The sequence below is a fragment of the Hydra viridissima genome, unplaced genomic scaffold (genome assembly GCF_058129835.1).
Source record: "Hydra viridissima isolate aposymbiotic clone 2 unplaced genomic scaffold, HvirCarnegie_v1 scaffold_10, whole genome shotgun sequence".
NCBI classification, from domain to species: domain Eukaryota; kingdom Metazoa; phylum Cnidaria; class Hydrozoa; order Anthoathecata; family Hydridae; genus Hydra; species Hydra viridissima.
In genome coordinates, this window is record NW_028324309.1 from 2,374,681 (window position 1) to 2,402,255 (window position 27,575).

At 29.7% G+C, this 27,575-nt stretch overlaps 1 long non-coding RNA gene and 1 pseudogene across 3 annotated transcripts; one reads left to right on the top strand and one right to left on the bottom strand.

The window, feature by feature from the left end:
* Window positions 1-15,147: 15,147 nt before the first annotated feature.
* LOC149882594 (cystatin-A1 pseudogene) lies at window positions 15,148-15,453 on the top strand (annotated as a pseudogene).
* Window positions 15,454-17,302: 1,849 nt separating this feature from the next.
* Window positions 17,303-23,318, bottom strand: LOC149882595 (uncharacterized). 3 transcript variants are annotated; one of them, XR_016444645.1, is made up of 3 exons: window positions 23,219-23,318; window positions 20,585-20,857; window positions 17,303-18,095 (listed from the first exon to the last, which is right to left on the bottom strand). It is a non-coding gene; the product is annotated as an uncharacterized LOC149882595 (long non-coding RNA). The 3 variants fall into 3 exon arrangements; XR_016444643.1 differs by having other exon boundaries at window positions 17,303-19,469; window positions 19,560-20,857; XR_016444644.1 differs by having other exon boundaries at window positions 17,303-19,469; window positions 19,560-20,857; window positions 23,166-23,282.
* Between the last annotated feature and the right edge of the window lie 4,257 nt (window positions 23,319-27,575).

Sequence of the window (27,575 nt, forward strand, 5' to 3'; positions counted from 1 at the left end):
AAGTTTAGTTTATTTATTGATGGCAAATCATATTATGTTAATATTAGATACTTAGTTATTCTTGCCACATTGAATTTGTAATTATATTCATTTTATGCATAAGTTATTTATCATTAATTGTATGTACATCTGTTGTCAAACATATATATATATATATATATATATATATATATATATATATATATATATATATATATATATATATATATATATATATATATATATATATATATATAGTATATTGGAATCCAATGGAGTTAAAGTAAGAGCTATAACGTTTGATGGAGCCCAAACAAAAGTATCTATAATATTTATAAACTGGAAGTCTGCATCCACGACATGAAACCATGGTGCTTTAGAAAGCTAAAAAACGAGTTGATATATTGTATTACTTATTATATCTCTAGTTATAAATATACTAAAGTAGTTAAGTAAATGATCTCAATTTTATATTATCATCAGCGTTACTTCTCAAAATGTTAAGAATTTTGAGCTTGGTTCTATTGGTATTATTTTTAATGAATAAAAGGAAGTCAATATGACTGGTTAGACGAGACCAAAAATTTTCGATGATTTCGACAGACTTAAAGAGAATTAAATTTCTATAGTTTAAAACAAAAGATTTGTAACAATACGCAACGAGCATGGTTCGCAAAAAAACAATAACGTTGCACGCCCATCTCATATATATCTATGATTTAAAGGATTTCAACATCGTTTAACTTAAGAAATGTCGCCAAACTGACGGCTTTCAAAATTGAACGAAAAATATACGAATTTGAAAACCGTTACTCGATTGTTTTATCTCTAATTTAAGATACAAGCTAGGAATATAAATTTTATAAATGGGCAACATAAGTTTAATATGTAATACAGTTAAGAGGCATTTAGTTAATGAAAATCCGTCATACAAAAATTTGTAATGATTTGAACCAAACACTTTTTGGTATTAAATAAATAATTAAATGTTTTAATTGCGAACCCAAGCAATTGTCATCAAAGTAATTTCATTGTTAATTTAATTATAGATTAATTATTGAAAAATAATTTCAATAATTCATTCAAAGAGACTTGGGATTTTTTGCAAATTTAAATATTTACCCAGAACACATTGTTACAATTTAAGCATTTGCAATGAAGTTTAAAATAAATAGTTGAAAAACCGTTGTCAAAAAATGTTTAATTTTTGCATTATTTTGTTTTGTAATTATAAATTCTAACACCAAATTATAATATTTGTAAAAATCCAAACTTTCTTTCTACCAAACTTATATTACTGATTTAACTACTGATTCACTGATTTTTATGTAAATTATAAGGTAATTAAAAAAAAGAATAAGTAAAGTTTCTTATAAATAAATGTCCATGTTATGTTCTTAAAAATGAAATAGTTTCAATTATGGGTCTGCTAATGATTAGAGATTAGAGAATAAAATTTGATGATATTACTTTAATGCAATAAAAATCACCATGACTAAAAAACTTTGTTTTGAAAAAGTATTAAACTTTATATGGTTGCTATGGAAGCATGTTCAATTAAAGCACACTTCCTATCAACACAATAAATTAAAAACAAATTTTCTCTTTAAAAAATTCTTATTTTAGCAGTTGCCATAAATTAAGGAGCCTCAGATCATTCTTTTCGGTTGCAAAATCTTGACTCTGGTTAGAAGCCTCACGTCAGATTGAAAATCAAATATTGTTTAAGTTTCCTTTTTGATCGTTTATGTTCAAAACTAGCCTATTTCAAAGATGTTATTCAGCTTTAAGATCAAATTGGTATATTCACATCAACATTAACTCATTCATTATATCCAAATTTTTTTTTATTTAAAACAGAAATTAATTTAAAAAGGTAAACAAGGTAAACAAGCAACCAATTATAGTTTAAGTGTATTTATCTTCCTGACTTCATCTTACACAAATATAAATCAAGTTGTTTGTAGAAATGGTATTAACTATATAAGATGCAGACGATTGCTTAGAATTCACTTCACATCATTCGTTACAGTTATGAAATATATGGTTGTAGACTACTAATAAAGTCTTATATTTCTAAAAAAAAACGAAATCCATTTAGAAATGGCACATTTTCCAAAACCAAAAACATTTTACATACTTTTTTATAGTTTATAAGTACTTAGGTTATTTTCATATTGATTTGATTGCATCTTAAATATTTGTTTGCTCAAAGAAAACATCTGAAATATTTACCAGTTATTTTTAAATAAAGCCTAATATAGCTTTATAAAAAGATAGATTTCTTTAATGTAATTTTGCATCGTTTTAAATAAGACTCTCAATACCACTTGGCTTTTTTTACGTTCGATCATTAAAAGCTCTTTTGGTTCTACTTTATGTGTTTCTGTAACTATATTAGATACTAAACAACATTCGTTAACTTTCTTTTAAAACTAATTGACATAAGGTCTGACAACTTTTCACTTCTTTTCGACATTTATCTAACAAATCTTCTGGGGTTGAACTTGATAATGGATCACCAATGCAAATCCTAAGTAAATCAAATTTGCATTTGTTTCGACAAACAACTATTTTTTTAGCAGTTGGTAAAGCCATGCTCATCATGCCTCTGAGGAAAAGGACCAATAATATTACATATGCCACTTTCATTTTTCCTTTTTGTAAGTGTATTCAAAACCAATGAAGGAGTTTCTACAGTTAACTCTTCTTAGAGACCGCCGATTCGTTACTGTTTATCGGTTTGCGGATTGTGCACCGAATTATCTATGCTAAACGGTTCAAATTACTTACGGATTGATTTGATCCGAAAATAATGTATCGGAAAACAATTCGTTAAAATTTTTTCGGATTATTTTTTCGGATTGCAATCCGATTCGATACTTTCGGATCGGATTGCAATTCGAAAAACTTTTTTCGAATTGGAATCCGAACCGATATTATTTTTACGGATTTATACGGATTCAGAATAAAAATGCTTTTGAAATAAGATTCATTTTTATTCATTTATAATATTCAAATATACAATTAAACGAAATGATTTCCTTGTTAAGAAATAAAAAAAAGTCAAAATCACACTGAAAGTTAATCATTTTCCAAATTCATTTCCTGGCCACACAATGTCTTGAATTTTACTGAGTTGCTTAGTGTTTTTTTTCATATATACCAACATCTCAACCTTTGAGATTGAAAGATCTCAAAATGGTTCTTCTAGAGCTGTATATATTCCCTGCTGTTGAGAAAACTCTTTCAGATGTTGATGATGCAGCAGGTATACAGAGGTTTTTTCTGGCCAGCCTTGACATTATTGGGTAAATATACTGGTTTTGTTTCCAGAATTCCAGTACAGTTGTATTTGCTAGAACTGGTTTTGAATTCAAATACCCCTCAATTTCAGCAGAAATGGCTTTCTTGGTGGCATTTGGAAATAATTTCGATTATTTTAGTTTTTTCTTTATATTTGTCTTAACAAAAAATGATATTTTTGAGGCATGCATAAAGCTTTCAATAAAAGAAATAATTATTTAAAGGTTATTTGCCTTAATTGTTGAAATGAACGTAACAATTTTTCACACTAGTTTTTATCTCTATTTCTATTTTTATTTCTGTTAATATTTAAGTAGAAGAAATATAACAATATAAATTTTATCGGACCAATCCACTAATTGAAGCAATCCGCAAAGCGAAATAATTTGCAAAGGAATTCGATCCACAAAAAAAAAAAACCGCAAAAATTCAGTTTGAAATATTCTTAACTTTTAAATCAAAATAATATAATAATGGCTTACCGTAATAAATGTAAGTGAAGAATAGTAGACTTGATCTGTTGAACGAATTGTTTTAGGTTAAGATTTCCAAATAGGACTGATTGAAAATAAAAAAGAAATCCACTATTTATAGGACGCGCACATAATAAAAATGTAATTTATTGGACCACACCATTTAATGGTGACGCGATCGGATTGTAATTCGTATAATTCGCTAAGCGAACTAAAGTTAAATTGATTCGTAAAAATTTTTCGGATTAATAATCCGAACAGCAAAGAGAATCCGAAAAAAAAAAAATCCGCTAGTGGTTCGTAAAAATTTTTCGGATTAATAATCCGAACAGCAAAGTGAATCCGCAAAAAAAAAATTCGCTTGTGGTCCGTAAATTAGTTTTCGGATTATTAATCCGAAAAATTTTTACGAACTGACTGTTTTAATCCGCAAAATAAGTCGGATTGGCTTTTTGCGGATTTTACGAATCGAATCGGCGGTGCCTAACTCTTCTGAAAGACTAAAGCTAATGTCCTTAAATTGAGATATTTACAGGCGCATAGATTAACTGCCTAAGGTGGAGTTTTACTTAAAGCTACACTTCGGAATACAAAATCACTCCCACGTCAGTTTTTATTTATATTAAACAGGATTATTGGCGCTTTTATGCGGTTCATGAAATACTATTGAAAACTTACAAATAAATCAGCACTCCTGTTTCTAAGATACACGACAGGGGATAAAGAATTTTTAAATATACGATTACGAGCTCATTACTCTTATCTTTTGATTTCCACTTAGAAAACCTAAAACTGGCGACTCTTAGAGCAATTGATTTCACGTCAGAAACTTAAATTTTGAAAGGAATTAATTATTCCTGATAATGGAGCTGAATCTTCCTTCTGATATTACCCATTATTCAATTATCCAGATCTAGAAATTTCTTTTTGCTGCATAGACAAATTTCCACTCATAACTTGACCAAAATCGCTGAAAGCGAGGTTTTTTAAACCAGGGTAAGCCCAGTGAGTTATTGTATAATTAAGCAGTGGTTAAGTAATTTTTTTATCATTTTTAACTTTGAAAAGTTTTTTCGTGCATTAATTTTTCATAGTGATACCTGATGATTCAGTGTAATTACTTGTTTTTTTTATACAAGTTTTGACTGTTTAAATTTTGTTTCTTTAAAGTTACTTTTTTCTTTTTTCTTTTTTCTTTTCTGGGCCCCTTCTTACTTTTAAGGCCTACCATGGACAAGGAAATTGCGGAGGGGCAGCTGTTAGCAAGGCACTGATTAAGCAAAATTGTTTAAGTTAAACATATTTTAATTTTTGCAATCAAATTTTGTTATACACAACATTTCGTTAAAATTTTGTTAAAAACTCAAATGCCCATACTTTTGCAAACTTGATTCTCAAACTTCAAGATAAAAAAAACCTCTCATAAAAATGTAGTCCTAATGAATTCGGCTAAATATATCAGGTTTGATCTAAAAAATATAGTTTTTAGATTTGAATCAAGCATTTTTGTTATTATTAATATTTTATCTAAGATATTTATGCTAAATCAAGTATTAAACAAATTTTCAAACGTAATTACAACCATAATTTAATCATAAAATTGAATTTTTATTCTTATGGAGAATCAAAACCAAAACAAATTGTTCAAAGACCGCAATAACATCAATTGCAAACGGAAAAATTTTATTTAAAACTTTTTTTTGGAATTTTATCATTTTTCTCTATATAACTTCTTGAGAAATAACTTCCCTAATTTTCGCTAAAATATAGAAAGTAATGGATGAACATGGAGAGTAGTTTTCGGCATGAGATTTTGTAATTTTAAAGTTTCAAACGAAACAATCGTTTTCTTATTCACTATAACATTTCTTTTTTGATAAAGATGATTCGTGGTAATAATGCAACAATATATTGGTAAAAGTTCCTTTAACAATGCTCATTTTTGTCTGAAAATGTTGAAAGTTGAAGCATTTATTAACCTCTAAATATAATAGAAGCATCCCTCTGAAAGGTCATGACAAAAATATGCATTTAAAGGATGCAATATAAATATCATTTTATTTGTAAATGATGGAAAACTTTGTAGCATGGTTTTAAATCCTTTTTTTAAAGTTAAAACGAAAAAAATTAAAAAAGTAATTTCTGTTGTAAAATTTCCATGTTATATTTTTGCATAAATTATAACATATGAAAATTTTACAACGGTAATTACTTTTGCACAATGTAAATATAACCTGGAACCTTTTTAAATATATTTTAAAAAATACAAGGTAATTTCTGTACTTATTGCGTATCGGACGCATCAGTTAATTTTGTCGCTTTTTTGGAGCCATTAATTTATGCGTCTCAGTTGTAACAGTTATATTTATCTTAGTTGCATCTTCGCTGCAGTAGTTAATATATTTTTAACCAAACTTTGTTTTTCATCATTTTCTTTCATAATTATTGTTATAATTATATGATAATATAATAATGAATTAACTGACGCTGAATTAATGTCAAATGTTGTTTTCCAATGTTACTTTACTTTCGCTACGCGAAAGACTTTTTTTGATATACGCTACAACCAAAATAATCTGAATAATTTATATGCAATTTGAGTATAAAAATCAAAATTGGACTATGTACCTAGCTAACACAAAACGTTCAAGTACGTTCTTAGAACGTTAGAAACGTTCTTAGAACGTTCTTAGAACGTGTCCGACCGTTTCTAACGTTCTAAGAACGTTTCTTGAACGTTTTGTGTTAGCTGGATAATGAACAATGCACCTTTGATATAATATTATGATATATATAATAATTTTTCCATATATGGGATTGCAATTAAAAAATCAAAGTATATGTGAAAGTATTTTATATTTTAAAACTCTTTATTATATCAAACATATATTAATTGCTTAACAATTTAAATAATCTTTTGAGAATTGTGCTTTGTTTTACGCAAGTTAAATTTGGTCATATGGATCCTGTCAGATACACTGTAAGGCTGTCAGATACACTGTAAGGCTGTCAGATACACTTTAAGACTGTCAGATACACTGTAAGATTGATAAGTATTGGAACTGAAACATTTTTTGTAAAAAGCAAACTTTGGCGAGTTATTTCAGAGATTTTAATGAAAGCTTTTATGATTATTCTGAAAGCAAAATTAATCAAGATTTCTGAGTTTAAAAACAAATTTACATTAATTAACTTTTTTCGCTCAAACGTAACAAATATTCAACGTTAAATAAGTTTAAGAGAATGTTTTTGAGATCAAAATTTTCAGCAATTGACTAATTTTTGTGACATTTTAGCATCGAGTTTGGGCACCATTGGTTTAATGATTTGTATTGTTTCAACTAACTTCTTTGTTTTATCTAAATCAATCATTGAGCCCAATCTTTTTGGAGTAGTATCTTCAGCTCGTCATTTTTTTTAATACATCGTGCGCTGGCTTTTTAATTCAGAAAAGCCCTCAGGTGTTTTGTTGGATTGAGATCTGGACTTTGAGCCGGCCATTCGTTGATGATTCCTAATGCCACTCTAGTCGCTTCTTGTACCAATCTGAATGTTTTATCCTTTTTGAACAAGTTTAATAATTAATTTGCGCTTAGCATGCGAACATTCGTTGGTTTTAACTTCCATTTCACTTTGTCTCATTCCAAATTGAATAGCTTTGAAAAACATTAGTCGATTATTAGCGGTTACTTATTATTTGATGATAAAATATCTTGAATTATTCGTTATCCAAAATCCTGATTAAATTTACTTTCAGAAAAACAAAAGTTTTTACCAAAAACTTTTTTTTTTTTCTAAATAACCTAAGTTTAAGTCTAAGTTAAGTCTAAGTGTAATTCAAAAATTAAATTTTGTGTTCGGATATTTTTCTATCTAACTGTCTGCTGTAACAAATGTCTTTTTTTTTTGCCACGGAGACTTCATGTATCAACGGATTTTTTAGACTGATTAAATTGAATGATCGTGTTAGTAAAGAGTTCCATGTTAGTCGCCATTTTAAATTAAAAGTTTAGTTACGTTGGTGATAGATGTATAAAAATACCTATCAACTAGTTGTAAGAATACATTGTGAAATCTTTTAGAAGATACCGTGATAAAGACATTGACAGACTATTTAGTTCCTTTCCGGTAGAAATGAAAATCTCTATGAAAAGTGCTGAAATATTTTCAATTAATAATCTTTATCCTAGGTTACATAAAAAAGTGAAAACACTTCTCTTTTAAAAGCAATTAACTGCGTTTGAAAGGCTAATTCGATTTCATAACTATTCTTTGAAGTAATCCGCTATCTAGAATTAAATATAAAATTCTTGTTGAAAAAGATTAAAAAAAAAGATATATAGCTTTCAAAATATCGAGTATAATGCTTTCCGCAGAAACCTGGTCCATAGAACGCTCAATCCCAAAGTATATTTTTTGTTGTTGCGGGCCGGTAAAACACCCAAGTGAAAAGTCTTCAACAGAAAATAGAAAAAAAAAATATTGAAAAAAGCTTACTATCAAGCTTTATTCACTTTAAATAGGATTATTTCCGGAGGAGCATTAGAGAAAGCATAAGCCTTCCTTAATATACCTACGGTTAGTGCGCTTGATCTGATTTTATTTAGAGCAGCGTAATCTTCACAATTTTAGGAATACGCTGGGTCACTTTTTCAAGTTGACCTCAAAAAAAAGTGACTACTAAAAAATTAAATCAAAATTAGAATATAACGTTACTTTTTCTTATATAAAACAAAAAAAAAAGAAAGTGAAATACTCTTTTTTATCTCGCAAACTTCACATATAGAAATTTAAACGCTCTTGTTTTTAACTTCAACAATATTTTTGAGAAAAGATGAATCAATATGATGGTAGTGCCTATATTTTTTTATTATACAGATTTAAACATTTAAGAAAGGAAAAAATTTGTATAGAATATAAATCGGGAAGTGGATGGTGGTTACAAAATTGAACAATTATCTCCTATGAAGTTTTTTTTAAATAAAATTTAAATGCTCTTTGATAAAATAAACTCATGACTCTCGTAGATTAACTTTTTTTTTTTCAATTTTTTTTTTGTCTATTTCAATTGCATGACACAATAGCCGACGAGCGTAAGGATCTTATTATTCCTTTTTGAATAAAGACCGTGTCTGGAATCTGATTAAACGCTTCATTAATAAAAAGATGACAAAAAATCATACTTTAACAAAAAACCGTTTTTGTTTAAGTATGATCACATACGGATGGGTAAAAAATCTTTATCACCCAATATAAAAAGGCAAGCAATTGTCATGCATAAAATGAATGTGAGCATTTATGAAATCGGCAGACGCTTAAATATCTCAACAGAACAACAAAAGAAAACTAAACACTAACTTGGAAATGATCAACCCCGTATTGGACATTTGAAAAAAACATTTGTCAATTTTACTATTGATTGTTATCTTATAACTCATTACTAAAAAAAACGTTTATGTTCTATGAAATAACTCTCTAATTAAATTACAACTTACTAATAACTGATAAAAAGCACGTATTTTTAACTAGCCATAAAAACAATCTTTTCCAAGCAATTCTAAAGGCATAGTTCTCAAAACGTTAATAGACGTTGAAAATGGTTTGCGAATATTGCGAGCATTTAGCCTATATAAACATTTTGTTGGCAGTAGCTATGGCGTTACTTTCGGTTAACTGCAACTAGAAGAGACCAGTAGAACAGTCAGAACAGTCACTCATTTACCTAAATTAGAACTCTTCTAATGTTTAAAAAAAAAAAATTCCCGAAACGCTTCTCTTTTCGAAGCTTTCAGTTTCATTTTACCTTTCTTCAAATACTACAAATGTTTGTGTTCCTCAATCAAGCCTAGTCAAAAATATATCATACATGTGAATCAGTATGACAATTAGCTGGAGATTAATAACCGCCAGAAAATTTTTAGCAGCCTAAAAAAACCTAACTAAAATTACAAAGCTGCCCATATTGCCAACTAAGTTCAAAAACGACTGTCAACTAATAAATCTGGGTTCTGGTGTAAGGAAAAGCGGCCTTGAAGTAGCACTGATATGAACCTCTTAGACTACGCCATATATGGCATATTGATATCTTAGGCTTATGCCACTTATCATTTAAACTTGAAATCTCTGAATATTGTTAAAAGAACCAGTGGTCGAAAATAAGACAACCCTACAACAAAAAACTTGACTCAGAGTTCAGAATTCGCTTTGAGGGAATCATTGTTGTCAAAGGGGGCATTGAAATATTGTCTTGTTTAAAAACAAATTAGGATATTTTACTTACAAAACTTTCAAGTTTTATTCTATTTTTTAAAAAGTAGAACATTTTTTCTCATGTTTCTACGCACCTTGAACTTTATCCAAAAAGGTGAATAAAAATAAAAGAGTTTACTTTAGCAACTAACACTTGAAAATTATCATCATTGAATTTAATTAGGCCGTTGCTACTTGAAGCGCAATGCGCTCTATGCAGCCATAAAGGCTGTTCTCCATTCAGAAATTTTTGCGCTTAGGCGGAAATTTCTTTCAACTTTTATTTAGAGCATCCCGCCATCGGAAATTGTGTAAATGCGTAAATTCCGATGTGAGAAATAGTTTATAAAGAATACTCCGATGTGATTCCATGGTGAGGAATGGTATCACATCAGAGGTGCAATTTAGTCCGAGGCCGATGGGGAGAATTTCACTCACTCTACGATATATTTCGAGATTTACTCATTATCGTACGATAATTTCGCTTAATTTCAAAATAGATCATATTTAAAGTGTAAACTCGAAATATTGTGGTATTTCCGATGTATTTATCTATAATTACGAAGTTTTCGCAAAATTACAGCAAAATTTTGCAAGCCACCACAAACCATCGGAAAATATCGAACAGTTAAAAGATTAAATCACATCGGAGTCACCTTTATAAACTATTTCTCACATCGGAATTTACGCATTTACGCAATTTCCGATGGCGGGATGCTCTACTTTTATTATAATTTTCCGCCAACTTTTTTTAATATTACAGTGTGCGCATGCGTGAAGTCGCTTTCCGCGCGGAAAGTTTTAAAAAAAGCTGATTGGAGAATAGCCTTTATGGCTATGTAGAGCGCATTGCGCTTTACGAAGACGCTTCGATTTAATTTTGCTATAACAGAACTAAATTTACTTAACCATTTACTTCCCTTGTTTATTGCACAAAACTTATCCCTATTCTTCTGTATATATTTATAAAAAGCAATTGAGTAGTATTCATGAGCAAATCCAAGTTGAACTGTGTTACTTAAATTGTCATGTCCTGTAAAAGTGAAAGAAAACACTTAAAATATGTTTGTTTGAAAGAAGTTTGTTTCAAGTTATTTCAAATTTATCAAAACCAATTAATCAAACTGATGTTTTAATTCTAATTTTTAGTGAACGATGAGCCTTATTTCTACAGCATGATCTAAAATATCAAAGATGAATGTTATAATGTTGTATACTAAAAAAAATTATGCAATTCATATTAATAGATATTAATGATAAGCTAAAAGTAAAAGCTACAAAAATCTGCAACTTCATTGAGCTGCTTCTAAATATTGCTCAAATGCGCTGATATTTGCCCAGAATTATAATTAAATGTATTGGAACAAGATGCAAACCGGAAAGAATCTTATTTAAGTTCTTTAGTTTTCAAAACCACCCTAATATTATAATTGTGCTATTCACACTTATCCAGCCAATAAGGGTCTAACCGACCCCTCCTACAATGTAAAATAGAACTACAGTATATTCCTGTTCTTTTGTTTGAATGATTTCAACTACAGTAACCTGGCAGCAACTTAAGAATTTATTTACCATAAATTTTTGATTTAAGTCCCAGTCCCAAATAAACGCTAATCCAAATAATTAATATATGTCTTATATTTTTTATAGATTATGCTATTTTTAGACTGCTTCCTCAAGAACGCTGACGCGCAGGCAATTCAACTTTAGAATTGCTGCTCAACCTTTCAATGCTCATATTGAATCGCAATCACTTTGATTTGCGATTTTTTCCATGCATCTTTCTTGCTTCAGAGGCAAAAAAGCCAACGATCTTTTCTTTTTCATTTTAAGGCGATAATCAAATTTTACAGGAATAGAGTCTTAACAAATTCACCTTTGGGTTTCGGATAAAATAATCCGAAATAAAAAGGCGTTTTTTCGACAAAGGAGTTAATCAATGTAAACTTTTGATCATAATTTTAATCTCCTAAATTTTTAAATGTTTTTAATTTTCAAACTATTGCAAAGGCATCAGATCATTATACAATGTTTAGTGAAATTTTAAAGCCAATTAACAATTTGCTCTATGTTCCCTTATTTATAACATTGCACAGTGACTCAGGATTATCAAAAAAACAGCCAAAATTTAGCAAAGTTTGATAAAATTTTGAAATAAACATATCAAATGTGAGAAAAATAGATTTTGGGTCAAAGAATTCGAATTTGTTGACAAAATTATTTTTATGCGCATTCTTGACCCGTATATTACGTGCATACGCGTTCACACGCGCGTAAGGTTTGGGTGCACGCTTAAAAGATAATTTTAATTAAAATTTTGGAATTTTCAAGGCAATACACAACATCTTGGTTCATTACTCAACTTGATACAGAGTCTCAAAAAATTATCCGACCAAAAATGCTTACTCTCTAAATAATACTAAAAACAATGAAGAGCGAAACTTACTTTGTCTGTGACTTTAATTCTGTTGGGAATAGTATATAATCTAGCGTTCATATTTTTTGATTCATGCTTCAGTTGGTTTATTATTTGTCCTAAAAGAAACCTAGTATTGAATTGGCTTGTAAAAAATTTATCCGATCAAGCGATATTTATGTAAGTTTGATTAATTTTATAAGATATTTGTTGAAATATTTTAGAGAATTTTTATGCAATTAATGAAATTGCATAACAAAAAACTGTTTTTTGTAGAAAAAGTTTTGTATAAAAAAAAGGTTTCATGTTTTTTTAAGTAAAATGGTGGGAGGTAAACGTCACTGGACTGTTTCTCAGAGAAATTTAGCTGTCGATCTACTCAATCAGGCTAAAACCTATCGTCAGGTGCAGCAAGAGACTTTGATTCCTCATAATGCAGACATAATGAAGAAGTATAACTTGATTGGAACAACAGCCACAAAAGAAGGGCACGATCACAAAAAAAATACTTCTAAGAGTATTGATAGAAACATAATTATACAAGTCAAGAAAAATCGCTTTATTTCTGCTCAAAAACTGCCAGAGCAAGCTGAAGAGAATTATGGAATAATTATGGAGAATTATGAAAAATATATATATATATATATATATATATATTTATATAAAAAGCTAAAATCTATCTGGATTATTAAATTAATCAATAAAATTAATTTATAATACTTAAACTTACTAATTTTAAGTGTTTATGTAAGTTTGAGGTCAGTAATTGGGTGTTACTGACCTCAAACTTACATAAATAAGTTTATAATACAGAAGATATATGTATATAATAACATAGAAGATACATGTATCTTCTATTTAGTTGCTCTTGCCAGCTGGCTATTGAGCACTCTCGAGTGAAGAAGTCTATTACTAATCAAATATATATATATATATATATATATATATATATATATATATATATATATATATATATATATATATATATATATATATATATATATATATATATTACCTTCCCGTCTTCTTTCAATAGAATATAAATATATATATTTATATTGTTTTGGAAAGAGACTGGAAGGTGGTTACAGAATATAGGAAAGAATGAAAAATATAAACCATCCAAATGCAAAAACTGAAAAAAAGAGACATGATTTACTTTAGAAATATTTTACAGCACCCACAAAAATGAGTAGATGATTATACTTTTAATAAGATTTTCGTAAAGTTGGTGCGTTTTAAACATGTTTTGAATAAATTTATGGACAGTCTTCTCCGATTCCTTTTGATATGTCTCTCGGACAGCCGCTAAAAAGAGAAAATCAATTAAACAATAATAGGTCAAGAAAAGCATTGTTTTTTTGGAAAGCAGCATTGGAACACACTTACCAATTATACATTTGTAAAGGTGGGTTTCTTTAAAACTTCTCTTTCCGCCTCTCTGTCCATATATGTTGAAACTAATTTCTAAATTCGATTAGTTTCTCACAAATCTGTAAAATATGTGCTTGTAATAAACTAGCCAAAGGACCTTTACGAAAGTAATTCAAAATTCTTTTAAATTATTAGTTGGTTTTTTGCATATTGTTAAGGCATAAATCCGGAAACACATTTAAAACCAGCAGCTATAAGAGACATATTTCTTATGTTGCTTATACGATTGGCAGCTAATAAACACTTCCCTTCCTTCCCAAAAAACTTTGATAATACCTCTTCGACAATAATAATTTCCAGTATGAGCAACAGCCCATTTTAAAAATGATCTTGCTGGGGGTATCACAGAGAAATGCTCTAACTTTGACAGTGCGTACAGCTGATTTTATTGTCAGATAAAATTGTCCGATAACTTTAAACCACAAAATTCTTGTAATTCTTCCGCAATTGGAATTAAACACTTAATTAAAGACGCAAATAAGGAAGGAGTTAAAGCATGGACGTATAAGAGTGGACGTGCAACTTATTATTATGGTTTAAAGTTTTGTATTAGTTTAAACTTTTGGAGCATTTGTTTAAGACTGGTCAGGATAAAGTAACGACTTCATGAGTTGAAAAATTACTAAATAAATTACACCAAGGTAAAGGAAATTAGTTCTTGGCACGAACAGATTTTATCATTTTATAAAGATAAACATTTGTAAATTTGAGAACTTTTTTCGAGTAAACAAAGTCTGTCAATGATAAAATAGACCTGTAAGAACAATTTTAAAATGACTAAAAAAAGTTTAGTGAAACATAAAAAAGCTTGAATATAATTTGTTGTCAAGATCTGGTTTCATTAAAGTCCTTGGTCCATCATTCACCAGCCTTAAATTTATGTATTTTTTAAGTATTTTTTCCCATTTGCCATAATTTTTTGCGCCGACTACTCTATAAGCTCCACAATATATATTCCACTGTCAGTTGTTTTTTTAGAAGTTGCACTTTCTAATGGGCTTTTTTTAACTTACTTGATAATGCAAAACCTTTTAAAAAGTTATTCAAATTTATAATTATCTTGCAAAATGCGGTCATATATTTCATGTTTTCGTTTTTAATATTATTCTTGTGTTTGCCATAAATTGACTTTGCTAAATTCTTTAAAACTGACAAATTTTTTTTTTTTTTTGTATTTGTATTCATTTTATGTATAAGTTATTTATCCTGAAAATCATGAAGTTCGGACTTATCAATAAAAATGTTCAACCATCAGTTCTTTACTATAAATTTAATAGCTACAAAAATATAATGGCAAGAGCCGGTGGCACAAGCCCGGTAAAAGAAGCCACTGCTGAAGTTCAGCAAATTAATAAAAAGATATAAGATCAGGTCTTAAGTAAAGTTAACCATACCTTTGACAAATATGAAGCTGTTTCGTATGAAACTGAAGTTGTCTCTAGTCTGAACTATTTCATTAAGGTGCGCACTGGTGGTGACAGTTTTATTCATCTAGGAATTTATCGTCCTTTACCCTTCGAAAACGAAAAACTGGAGCTGCACGGTGTGCAAGAATATAAAACAAGAGAAGAGGAGTTGGAATACTTTCAGTATTGAATGCAAAAAACTACTTTTGATATTGCTATATTCAAATCAAAGCTCTTAATTCTTATTATATTTAAAAAAAAAAAAAAAATTTATCCTTAAACGTATATGTTTCTGTTGTTAAGCATATATATGAGGGGTGCACGGGGAAAGCCAGTCATGTCACATTTTCAGATTTTTCGAGTTATTCACCTTACTATATAGCAAGTATGTTGCTGCATCATTGCAATTAAATAAATGATTAAAAAAAAATTAACAGATAATACTAAATTTAAAACCTAAAAAACTTTCTTTTTTTCGTTTTCTCAAAACTTTCCCTTTGTACCCTTCATATATATATATATATATATATATATATATATATATATATATATATATATATATATATATATATATATGACGACGATATTTATAATCTGCAATAAAACTAGGGGGTGCAAAAGGAAAATAGGGCCATATATATATATATTTATATATATATGGCCTTATTTTCCTTTTGCACCCCCTAGTTTTATTGCAGATTATAAATATCGTCGTCATCCAAAAATAAGAAAATGTATAGTAAACAATACTTTTAGACCAACTCAATTTATTCTAAACTAAATCTGAAAATATTAAAAACATACGAAAACGTTATTATTTGCTATTTTTTCAACTGGATAATGAATTTAGAAAATAAAAAGTAATTATTTAGAAATTAAGCCTGGTTTTCTTCGTTGTTTAAATTTTTAAAATTTTGAACGGTTCATTCGAATGCTTATGATTGCGGAAATTATGATTTTACAATCAAGAAAGAAAAACCAGGTCTATAGCTGTAACATTTAAATTGCTTTTTTTAAATCGTCATCGCGTTGAAAAAATGACGAATAATTGCGTTTCTATATGAGTTTTTAAATTTTTCTGATTGAGTTTAGAGTACATAAGGTTCGTCTGAAAGGGTTGTTTCTTATACGTTTTTTTATTTTTAAACGAGGATCTTTCATAATCTGTAATAAAATGAAAGGTGGTGGGGTGGGGGAAAGGATGCCAAAGTAACAGCGCATATATAAATATATATATATATATATATATATATATATATATATATATATATATATATATATATATATATATATATATATATATATATATACACAGATAAAGTTATTAGATTCGACGTTGATCAACGTTCTTTCAACGTTCTTTCAAGGTCGTGTGCTTGCTGGGGTAGTTTACTAAACATGAAACCATTGTGCTCTAGGTAGCTACAAAACTTCTTGACATTTCTTATTATCTATTACCGCTCAAGTAATACATGTACTAAAGTATTTAAGTAAATGATCTTAACTTCTTTCCATCATCCGCGTTATTTCTTAAAATGTTAAGAGTGCCTTGCTATATAAAGTTAAGCTTAAAACTTGGTTCTATTGCTGCAATTTTACTTAAGTCATCATGAGGAGCATTTTTACAAATCTTCTAACTTGAAAATCACTTTTTTGTTAAACAAAACATGTTTAACTTAAATTGCTTGTCTAATAGTTAATTAAGTGACAAGCGTTTTTGAAGAAGAAGATTTTTCGAAGCTTTATTGAAACAAGAAATCAGAAGTTAATGTTAAATCAGTGCTTGTGAACATCAGCATGAACATTAGAGAGAAAAGGGATCTAATAAAGCCAAAAAAGTTTATAAACATTCAAAAGTAAGGCAATCTTAAGGAAGGGACAAAAACTTCATTAGAAAATTCTCATGAACGCGAGTTACAGCAAAAAACGTTTGTAAACAAAGGTAATACGCAGTTTTTGTTGAGACTTTACAAATTTATAAGCTAAAACTATTTTCAAAATAGAACACACAAGGCATGCTCCCGCAAAAATCCCTGGAAAGCTCTATTGAACACTTCAAAAACAAACTGATCTGTGAAAACAGCTGTTTGTATTTTGTTTTATCTTCTTCTATGTCTTCACCATTCCACCGAAAGAAAAATAAAAGTAAATGCATATAGAAGTATTTGTTACAAGCTTCTAACAGCTATTTTTTTTTCATAACATCTCACAACTGTTTCCTGGATTTTCATTTATCAGAGTTTGATTGAAAAATAAGTATTAAGTCCGACCTTCAGTCTTCACAATTGAATGTTTGCTGAAAACATTTCTGATAGGAAAAAGCGTGATTTGTGAAATGTTTTGAATTCCTAAATGGTCTTTCAGATTTCCTAGTTAATGAAGGTTTTCTGTCCGCGAAAATGTTTCCTGATTCGAAATTTGCCTTCGCCTGTGTTAAAAGGGATGACGTTTTCAAATTCATCCTGCAAAGGTGCCAAAGTTACGTCAAAGTTTCCCAAGGAGTATTACTCTTGCTAATAGGTCGCTTCTAATGAGCATTTATTACAAGTTTTTAATCTCTTCTGGCAGTTTTTATTGACGAGCAATGCTTGGTTAGTGTCTAATTTTTTTATATTGGTGTAAACATAAAACTCAGAAATAATAGGGCGTCTGCCAAATGTCACGATTGTTTACGTTCGTTTAATGCATGCCAATCGTTCACCATTTGTAATGGTATGATTCAGCTTGTTTTCTCATACGTTTTGTTGTGAAAATATGATCCTTCAACAACTTTTTTGATAACTGAAGTTTGCTGAAGTTTGAATCAAATTCCAGAAACGGTCCTCATCACGTCTGAAATGAAAATACCCTTGCTCTCATAGTCTTTAGTGTGAAAAAAATGCAAAAGACGTAAAATTTTATACCTACAAGAATTGTAAGATTTTAATCAAAAAGCATTTAAACTTTCTTTCAAAAAACTTGAAGGTACCTAATTGCTCAATTCACAATGGCTCCTCCCTCAGCCTTTTGTTTTAAAGTTCTTACTTATTTTTTCCATTTTAATTAGTTTAATTAAATCTGTACAATAAAAACCAAAATGTAAACCCATCAATTTACCGGCTAATCTTTTCTTAAAAGTATAATTGAAATGAAAAACCTTTACACTTTCCATTTAAGGTGTTTTAGGAGTTGAGTTAAATCTTTGGGATAAAATTGAATATTTCCTTTTTTCATGTTATTTTTAAAGGAAAACTTAGAGTTACGTATAAGAGTTTTGGAAAGCTTGACGAAGCATACTCTTTAAAACGTTAGCCTTAAACTGCCATTACTAAACTCTGATCGAGCGCACTCGTCATTGATATATTATGGAAGACATGCGCGTTCTCAAATGCTCTTCTCGAAATAACGCCTTTAAAGTGAATAAAACTTAATTGTAAACCTTTTCTATTTCCTGCTAATTACGGACCAGCAGTCCGCGGAACACTTGCAAACGGCAATATACTCGATCAATGGGTAAAGCCATTTATTTCTTTTTATACCATTCTCAACAGAAATCTTACATTTAGTTCTAAACAACGGATTACTTCAAAGATTAACTTTGATGTAAAATAACGCTTTCAAACGCATTTACTTTTCTTATATAAAAAAAAGTGTTTTCAATTTCCTTTTGTAACCTGGCGTAAAAATCATTTATGTCTAGTGAAAATAATTCAGCTCATTCTATAGAGTTTCTTGTTTCTATTAGAAAGGAATTATAAAATCTGTCAATGCCGTAATCGCGGAATGTTTAAGTTTGACAATCTATGCTTACTACTAGTTTATTCCCTACCTAAAATAAAAATCAGGATAAATTTCTTTTAACAAGCGAATGGAACCTAATGAATTTTTATATTGGCTTTTCATCGAAAACGCCATTCGCTTCTTCCAAACCGAAATAAAAATGAGTTGAAAAATATGTTGGAAAACCATGTTGTTGTTTTTTTAATGGATATAAAAAGTGCACTTTTGCTTTTTTTTGTTTTTATGAACATATACTTTTATGTATCTGTCGCCAACGTTGCTAAACTTTTAGAATTAAACGGTAACATATGTGGAACTCTTTGCTAACACGATCATTCAACTTAATCTGTCTAAAAAATCCGTTTAAACATGGAGTCTCCTTAGCAAGTATAAAGCAGTCGTTAAAGCAGATAATTAGCAGCATCCGTTGGACCAAACTAAATATGCCTAAATCAAAAAACATTCCTCTAGTTAATAGTTAAGTAGGCTATTAATAAACATATAATACACAGAGTTTTGAAATAAAAAATACTTCACCTTTATTTTCTATTTATCCCTTGTACCTCCTAAATATTTTTATAGGTTACAAAGTTACATAGAGGCAGACTGTTTATTATTAAGTCTATATTCGATTTTCATACTCAAATCGCAAATGATTCATTAAAAGTATTTTGGTTGTGACAGACATCAAAAATATTTTTTGCGTAATGAAACCAAACCAACATAGAAACACAAGATTTGATATTCAACCAGTGTCTCTGAATTTACTATTAACTTCTTATCAATATGAAGATGATAGTGGTAGCAAACAATAGACTGTAAAACTTGATAAAGAGTAATTTAACTAATAAAACAACGACATAACAAAGACAAGTTTAACCGCCACAACTGGGACGCATGAATTAACCGCTGCAACAAACTCACAAAAATGAACGGATGCATCGGGAAGGCAAAATTGCAGACCTTGCTATGCTTTTTTTCAATATTTTATCTTAAACATTCCAGGTTACATTTAAAATGTTGCGAAATAAACTATTTATGCAAAAACATATTATTGTATTTAAAAAAAACAAAAAACATTTATATTGTAACTTTAAACTGCATATTCAAGAAATGATCCTACGGAAGCTTGACTCCATTGTTTTAAGAGTTTTTTCTTATTAACGAATATTTCAACATTCTACATATTCAGACAAAAACGAGCGTTATTAATAAAAATTTTAACAATGTATTATTGCACAATGACCACGACATCATCTTTATCAAAAAAGTTTAATACAATTAAAAATGCTTTAAGTTAATAAGAAAACGGTCGTTTCATTTTTAACTTTGAAATTATCAACGCTGCTTGCCAAAACGACTCTCCAGGGTTCTTCCGCTAGTTTCGAGATTTTATCAAAAATGCGGTAGTTATTGCGCAAGAAATTACACATAGAAAAATGATAAAATACCTAAACACCTTTTTTAATAAAAGTTTCTTTTGCGAATAAAGTTAATGCTTCGTTGTTCAAACTTCAGTCTCACAAAAAATGCGGTCAAATAAAAAAACAAACGTCACTTACCCAAACCTTTAATCTGTTCAACACTGTCTTTGAAAAAAGCTTCGTCTGGAGAAAACAAAGGTTACCTCAAAAGACGTTACTTCTCGAAAAAGAATGGTTATCTTCTGCAATTAATCATCATCACAAACTTTCAGCGCAGGTTTTGTTGAACGTGGTGTTTTTGGTCTTTGAGCCGTTCACTTCAGTTTTGACTCTTTTTAATGATCAACAAACACCTTTTTGATTAAATAATGCTCTTTATAACAAAAATCTGTTAGATTCTTGATGTAATACCTATATAAAATAAAAGTTTGCATATTATTTTTCTATATAATACGTAGGGTTTTGTTTTAGCTTTAGCTTTAGTACTTATAAAAGTTATTGATAATAACAAACAAGAAAATTTAAAAACAAATCAAAAAATTAAATTGTTAAACTCTGAACTGTTTAACCGAAAACATTAAGACTATTTGTTTAGAAGAAAAGTTTTTCTTCTTCTTTAAAGTTAGAGAACCAACATAATATGGACTCTGGTTTAATAGACCTCGCTTTCTGCGATTTCGATCAAAACATGTAACTAACGATTAGAGATTTGTTTTACACCCATTATTTTACTATCAAAAAAAAAAAAGATTTGGTATGATAATGAAGACTCAACTCCATTATCAGGATCAAAAAACATCTTTCAAAATTTTAACTTTTTGCTCTAAATTAGTCGCCAGTTTTAATGGAAATCCGAAGACAAGGGTAATCAGCTCGTAATCGTATGTTTGAAAATTCTTTATGCCCTGCCGTGCATCTTAGATTTAGGAATGCTGACTTTTTTTTGTTAGTTTTTAATAGTAATTCATGAACCGCATAAAAGCGCCTTTAATCCTGTTTATTATAAATAGAACTTGACGTGGGAGTGATTTTGCATACCAAAGCGTGGCTTTAAGTAAAACTCCACCTTAGACAGTTAATCTGTGCGTCTGTAAGTATTTCAATTTGAGGACGTTAGCTTTGGTCTTTCAGAAGAGTTAACTGCAGATACTTCTTCATCGGTTTTGATCACACTCACGAAAAATAAAAATGAACGTTGTATACGCAATATTATTGATCCTACTTCACAGAGGAAAGATGAACACGGCTTTACCAACTGCAGAAAGAGTAGATGTTTGTCAAAACAAATGCAAATTTGAATTACTAAAGATTTGTATCGGTGATACATCAAGCTTATCCACAGGAGAATTGTTGGAAAAATGTCGAAAAGATGTGGAAAGTTGCCAGGTCTTTTGTCAAACTGTTTTAAAAGAAAATTGATAAATAATGGACAAAGGTTTTGTTTTTTGTTTTAATCTAGAATCGGTATACAAACTCATAAAGAAGAACCTCGAGAGCTTTTAATGTTCAAATGCAGAAAAAGCGATATGATGTCGAGAATCACATTTAAAACCTTGCAAGCATACAACTTCAATCAAAACAATTTCTTACTTTTATGCTCAAGACTGGTAAATATTTCAGATGTTGTCTTCGTGCAAACCATATTTCGTATAAATATATAAATATGTAAATGTAATATACCTACTATGTAATATAAGAAACGGATACCTTAGCAGTCTGCAACAATAAATAGGTTTTGAAGAAAGAATAAAAATGTTATACCTATATAAGAATTATGTGGTTGTAGACTGCTAATAAATGTCTTCTGATTCTTGTAAGAAGACGTTTGTTAGCAATCTACACCTATATAACTCGTAACTATCACAAGAGACGCAAACTAAATTCTATGCAAAAGTATCTTTCTTAAGGAAGTATTAAGTATTTTAACAAACAACTTGATTTGTGTTTGTTTAAGATGAAATCAGCGAGATAAACTTCAGCTGTTGTTGGTTGCTCGTTTAGCTTGCCTACCTTCTGTTTATACTTTTTGTTTTAAGTAGTAAAATATATAAAAAATGAGCGAGTATAGGTTTAAATGTAAATATACCAATGACATCTTAACGCTGAATAATACCTTTGCCATAGCCCAGATTTGAAGAAAAATGTTCAAAAAGAGATCTTGGACGAAATATGATTTTCAATCTGACCAGAGGCTTCAACATTGAGTTCAGACTTCGCATTCATAAGGAATGCCCGTCAGCTGAAGCATGATAAATTTTAGTAACTATTAAAAAATACATTTTTTTTAAAAAAATAATTGTTCGAAAAATAATACTTTAGTGGGAATTGAGTTTGAGTTGAACATGCTACCATAATAACCATAAAAACTTTAACACTTCCTCAAGAAAATATATTTTTAGGTAAGCTGATTCATATTATACAAAAGTTGGTTGATATAGCAGGACGAAATTTTTAAAAAACTTAATGAAGTGTTAGTCTCTAATCTCTAAATATAACAAGCATGACAACAGACATATTTGTATAAACAAATCAGGAACATTTGTCTGCCACCAAAGTATTTTATAAGAATCTTTCCAAAATCTTTCTTTTATTTAATTCATAATTTACATAAAGTCAGAGCATCAGTTGCTTAATCAGTAATATTTTGGCATATTAACAATGTTATGAATATAATAAGATTACTATAAAGGATTTTATTGCTTTTAATGATTAAACATACTTGTGCTTTCTAGGCAAGTATATAAGATGTCACTATAAGTATAACTAAATTACCAATCAAGTCTTTAATCAAAACAATGCAAAAATAAAAACGTATTTCGATTTCTGTTTCCATACTCCTTCACTTGATATTTGATTGCTCATGTTTAATACTGTAAAATTCCAATAGTAAAACTTTTGTTCTGGATAATTATTTACTATTTAAAAAATTCTGAAACCTCTTTGAATGAATTATTAGAATTACAATGATAACAGTTGCTTGGCTTTTGTAATTAAAACATGCAAGTTTTTATTTGACAACAAAAAGTGAGTTTTCAGATTTCTGAAATAATCGAGAACTTTCTAACAAAATGGAAGAAAGCGCAACGCCTGAATGTAATGTAATTTGAAGAAAGTGAAGTGCGTTAAAAAAAATACAAATTATTTTACAATAAACCGACTGATCTTCGTTTTAAGATCCCTGAAAAGGAGCGTGAAAATTGTTTTGAATTATCTTTTACAAATTAAATGATCAAATTACACAAATGCAAAAATTGATAATATATAAAAATTTGAAACATGCATTATGCTAATTAGCAATCGATAAAGAAAGAATTTTTATTCACGGTATGTAATTACTAAAACCCACAAGACATTTATTACTGTGCTATTTTTGTTGTAAAACTTTGTTTTCTTTTTTTTTATTGAGAGTACTAATTTTTTGATATCCGTAACGATAACATTAAAAAAAAAACCAAACGATTTTGATTTTTGAGATAAATCTAATTTCTCCGCTGATGCGTAGCAGCTTTTTATTTTATTGACAGATGAAAACCTTTTAAATTCTTAAGAAAATTAAAAATTTATCGATCATAGACGACCCTGGACCCGCCACTGCACTCAGTGCGAAAAAAAAAAAAAAAAAAAAAAGAAAAAAAAAAAATTAAAAACAGCCATCAAAACTTTTCAAATGAATAAAATATTGTTGAAAATTTGAAGTTAAAAAATGTTTTTAATCTGAATCTGTTAGTCATCTTTTAAATATGTCATCCGTTGAAAAGATAAAAATAAATATAAAAAAAGTAGGCAACACTGATTAACCTCTATTTTGACCGACGCACTCTATTTTTTATAGATTTACATTTTTAATTGTACTTTACTACAATTCGATATAAAAGTAGGGCAGACGTGGTTGGAGGGCTCACTCCTAATGTACCGAATGACTGGAAGATATTTTAAACTTAGACTGACAATAACTTTGTTACAATGCTCCGAGAAAGTCTTGTGTACAGACGAACGTTTTAACCGTTGCTAACTCAACGGTGAACTTATTGGTGAATGAAGAAAGCGGTGAACGTCATTGTCAACAATGACGTATCAAGTCAAGTAAGGGCTCTCTACGGTTAAAGTAACTGGACGATCATGATTAAACTAGAATAAATAAAAAAAGACTTTTTTCGAATCAACTCGGATATAAGGATGTTATAGATTTTTATCAAGCATTTAGAACCTCCGGAAAACTTGCATAGGAAATAAAGCTTATCTTGAGCGTTTACCTTTTCTGAAGAGTTTTCAGAATCATTTCCTATCGCGTTTGTAGTCTCGTGATTATCAATTAGCGCTTTTATTCTTGTATTTTTCAAACACCAATATACAACCCTATACCCACACCTAGTATGTCTTTTAGAAGTAGTTTCAAGTGAACGCCAAACAAAGTTAATTTACGCTGCTACTAGAAGTTGAATACGATTGTCATAAGGAATTAAGTAAATGCCTTAACAACAAAATAGTATTTCTTTTGTGTTCTTTTTTTAACAATCGAAGCCCCCGCATCCGCCAAGCCTGTTTTTCAATCCGCTAATATTGTCACTCGAACGAATAAAATGATTGCTGATGTAATAGCGCGATTGCTTTAGAAAGAATTCCTATCGTTATTCAGTGAAAATTAAATTAAAATTTAAAGACGAGCGAAAAAAAAGGTGACATGTTATTTCCATTTGATTAACTATTGATGAATAAAACCCTCTGGAGAATAAGAATCAAATTGTATAAAAACATTAACTAAATATTTCGGTATTTTGAACAACAAAAAGTGTTTTATCAACAAAAAGTATTTAACTTTAAATGCTCAACGCTCTCTCATAACGTTCTGAGTCAAAGTTCAGCAAAGTTGTTGTAAGGCTATTTCAAAGTAGCAAGGTTTTTAAAGGAAAGCACCCTTAGATTTTGATAACTTTATTTTCAATCATTCGGCAGTAAGCACAGTTCAACTGAAATGTATATCTTTAATGTATATTTTAACAATTTCTGACAATGTTTGACTTTTAGTTGAAACTATTTTTTTTTGCCGCGCACTGTTTTTTGTTTTAAAAATACCAAACCTTTACCAATATTGAAACTATTTGATGAAGAAAATTTAATGAAAAATACCAATTTGTAGCGGTTTCAATGTTATAAAACAGTTAAAGTCCGGCTAAAAACTAACTCTAAACCATCTAAATATATTGATTGTTCTTTGTGCCGGACTAAATTATTTTAAAGTTAAAACAGCGTAAATATGAATGGCAATATTGGCACAACTTTTAAAGAGTACAGCTGGCGGATTTTTATGTTATACAGATTATATGTATTTATGAAGAAGTGGATTGAGGAGTTTACATCATAATGTAAATCATTACCAAATGTCAGTTTTTTTATATTGTTTTGATGAGCAAACCAATTCTATCCAACAAGCAAACAGAGCCGGTCCTTGCTTTAAACAGTGGAGAAAATAAGCATCAAGAACGAGCTTGTCATCTGGAAAATTGAGTATTGGCGAGTGAACAACTAATTTGAAGTTCTTTGATATTCTCAAAACTCCTCCTGCTCTGATGAAATCGGATTATTGTCTTCTTATTTCACCAAAATTTCTCATGTGGCCACTGTTTTGGAGATTTGGTGATGAGGCATCACACCAACATCGTGGTCACTTGCTGCTTTGAGACTCTATTCCACTTAAAATATTTGCCAGCTTGAGACTGGAAGAAATAATGAGAGAATCTTTCTGACATTCTTCTTGAACTTAAATGAGATTCAAAATTGCCGTCACATTTGGTGGCTCTCTGAAGTGTTTTGTTCAAGTGCTATTAGGATTAGTTGCTTTACACTTGCTGGTTTGGTTGAGGGTTGATAGTTTTCTGAACTGGGCTGATAAGCTTCACTCATATTGTTTTGGAAGAGGATAAACGGGGTTTCATCCTCTTCCGAAACAATATGAGTGAAGCTTACTTTCAGAAAGGAGCTTCTTCCAGTAATTCCCAACTTCAAAATGGCAGATTCTGTTAACTTTCGAGCTTTTTTAAAGGTTTCACTGAGACTGCTGAGACTTTGGAAATGAATTAACTGGCATGATTCCTTATTTTATGCCAGAGTTATGCTGCTGACAATAAATTTATCATAAAGCTTTTGGCCAGCTTGAGCAAACATTAGAAGGAAACTTGGCTTTACCAATCTTACAGGACTAATTTGATTCAGGGCTGAGTCAAGTTTTCGCATTCCATGGTTGGACAGCCCAGTATTCTGTAGTATTTGAATCATATTTTCCGTTGTAAGAGGTTCTTCAAAGAGTTACTGAGCTGATGATGGACCTAAACAAAAAATGAAATTTCAAAATCAATCAAGTGATTAAACTAGATTAGGATTTGAGAACTTAATTTGGAACAAAATATTATAAGAATATTTTTTAAGTTGAATAAGAATCAAATAAGAATATTGAAGGAGCATTTTTAATTTATTTTAATTTTGCCTCTTCCTATTTAGGCCTATTAATTGATTGACAAGTTCAAACGATTTTTTAAATCAAATTAACAATATCAAATCAGCACAGCATACCTCTTCTAATAGACACCATCTTTCCACTTGGTTGACTAAGCCTGATGGTTCCATTTGGAGAGGCACTTTTAGAAGCCAAAACTGCTGATACATCTTATTCTGCTCCTACGGGATCTGCAGCTGCAATTTTCCTCAGATTTTCATGGCGAGTTCCTAAAGTGTAGTTGTGAGAAGGCCCACGTCCAATAATTTACATGCACTTTGTGCAACGTTTTTCAGCACTTTGAGAAGCCTGTTGTGGGAGTTTAGGCTTTGAGCCTCGGAATTTGCTGAATGGATGCTTTTCTTTTACCTTAGCTTGGCGATTTGGCAAAGTAAATACTCACAAAAATTAAAAAACGAGTTTCATGTTTGATTAAAATTTTCTCAAAGTGGTAAGTAGTTTTGGCACAACAGTTGTTTTCCCATCACAAAGCTTTACAATCTGAGATTCGCATGAAATACAAGTTGCCAAAAACACTCTCTCATCATTGAAATTGAGATCTTTCTGGATTTGTTAAAAGGATTTTTGATTTTTAGGTTTCGGTCAGCTCTTAGTCACCTTTTTTCATGCAAATGACAC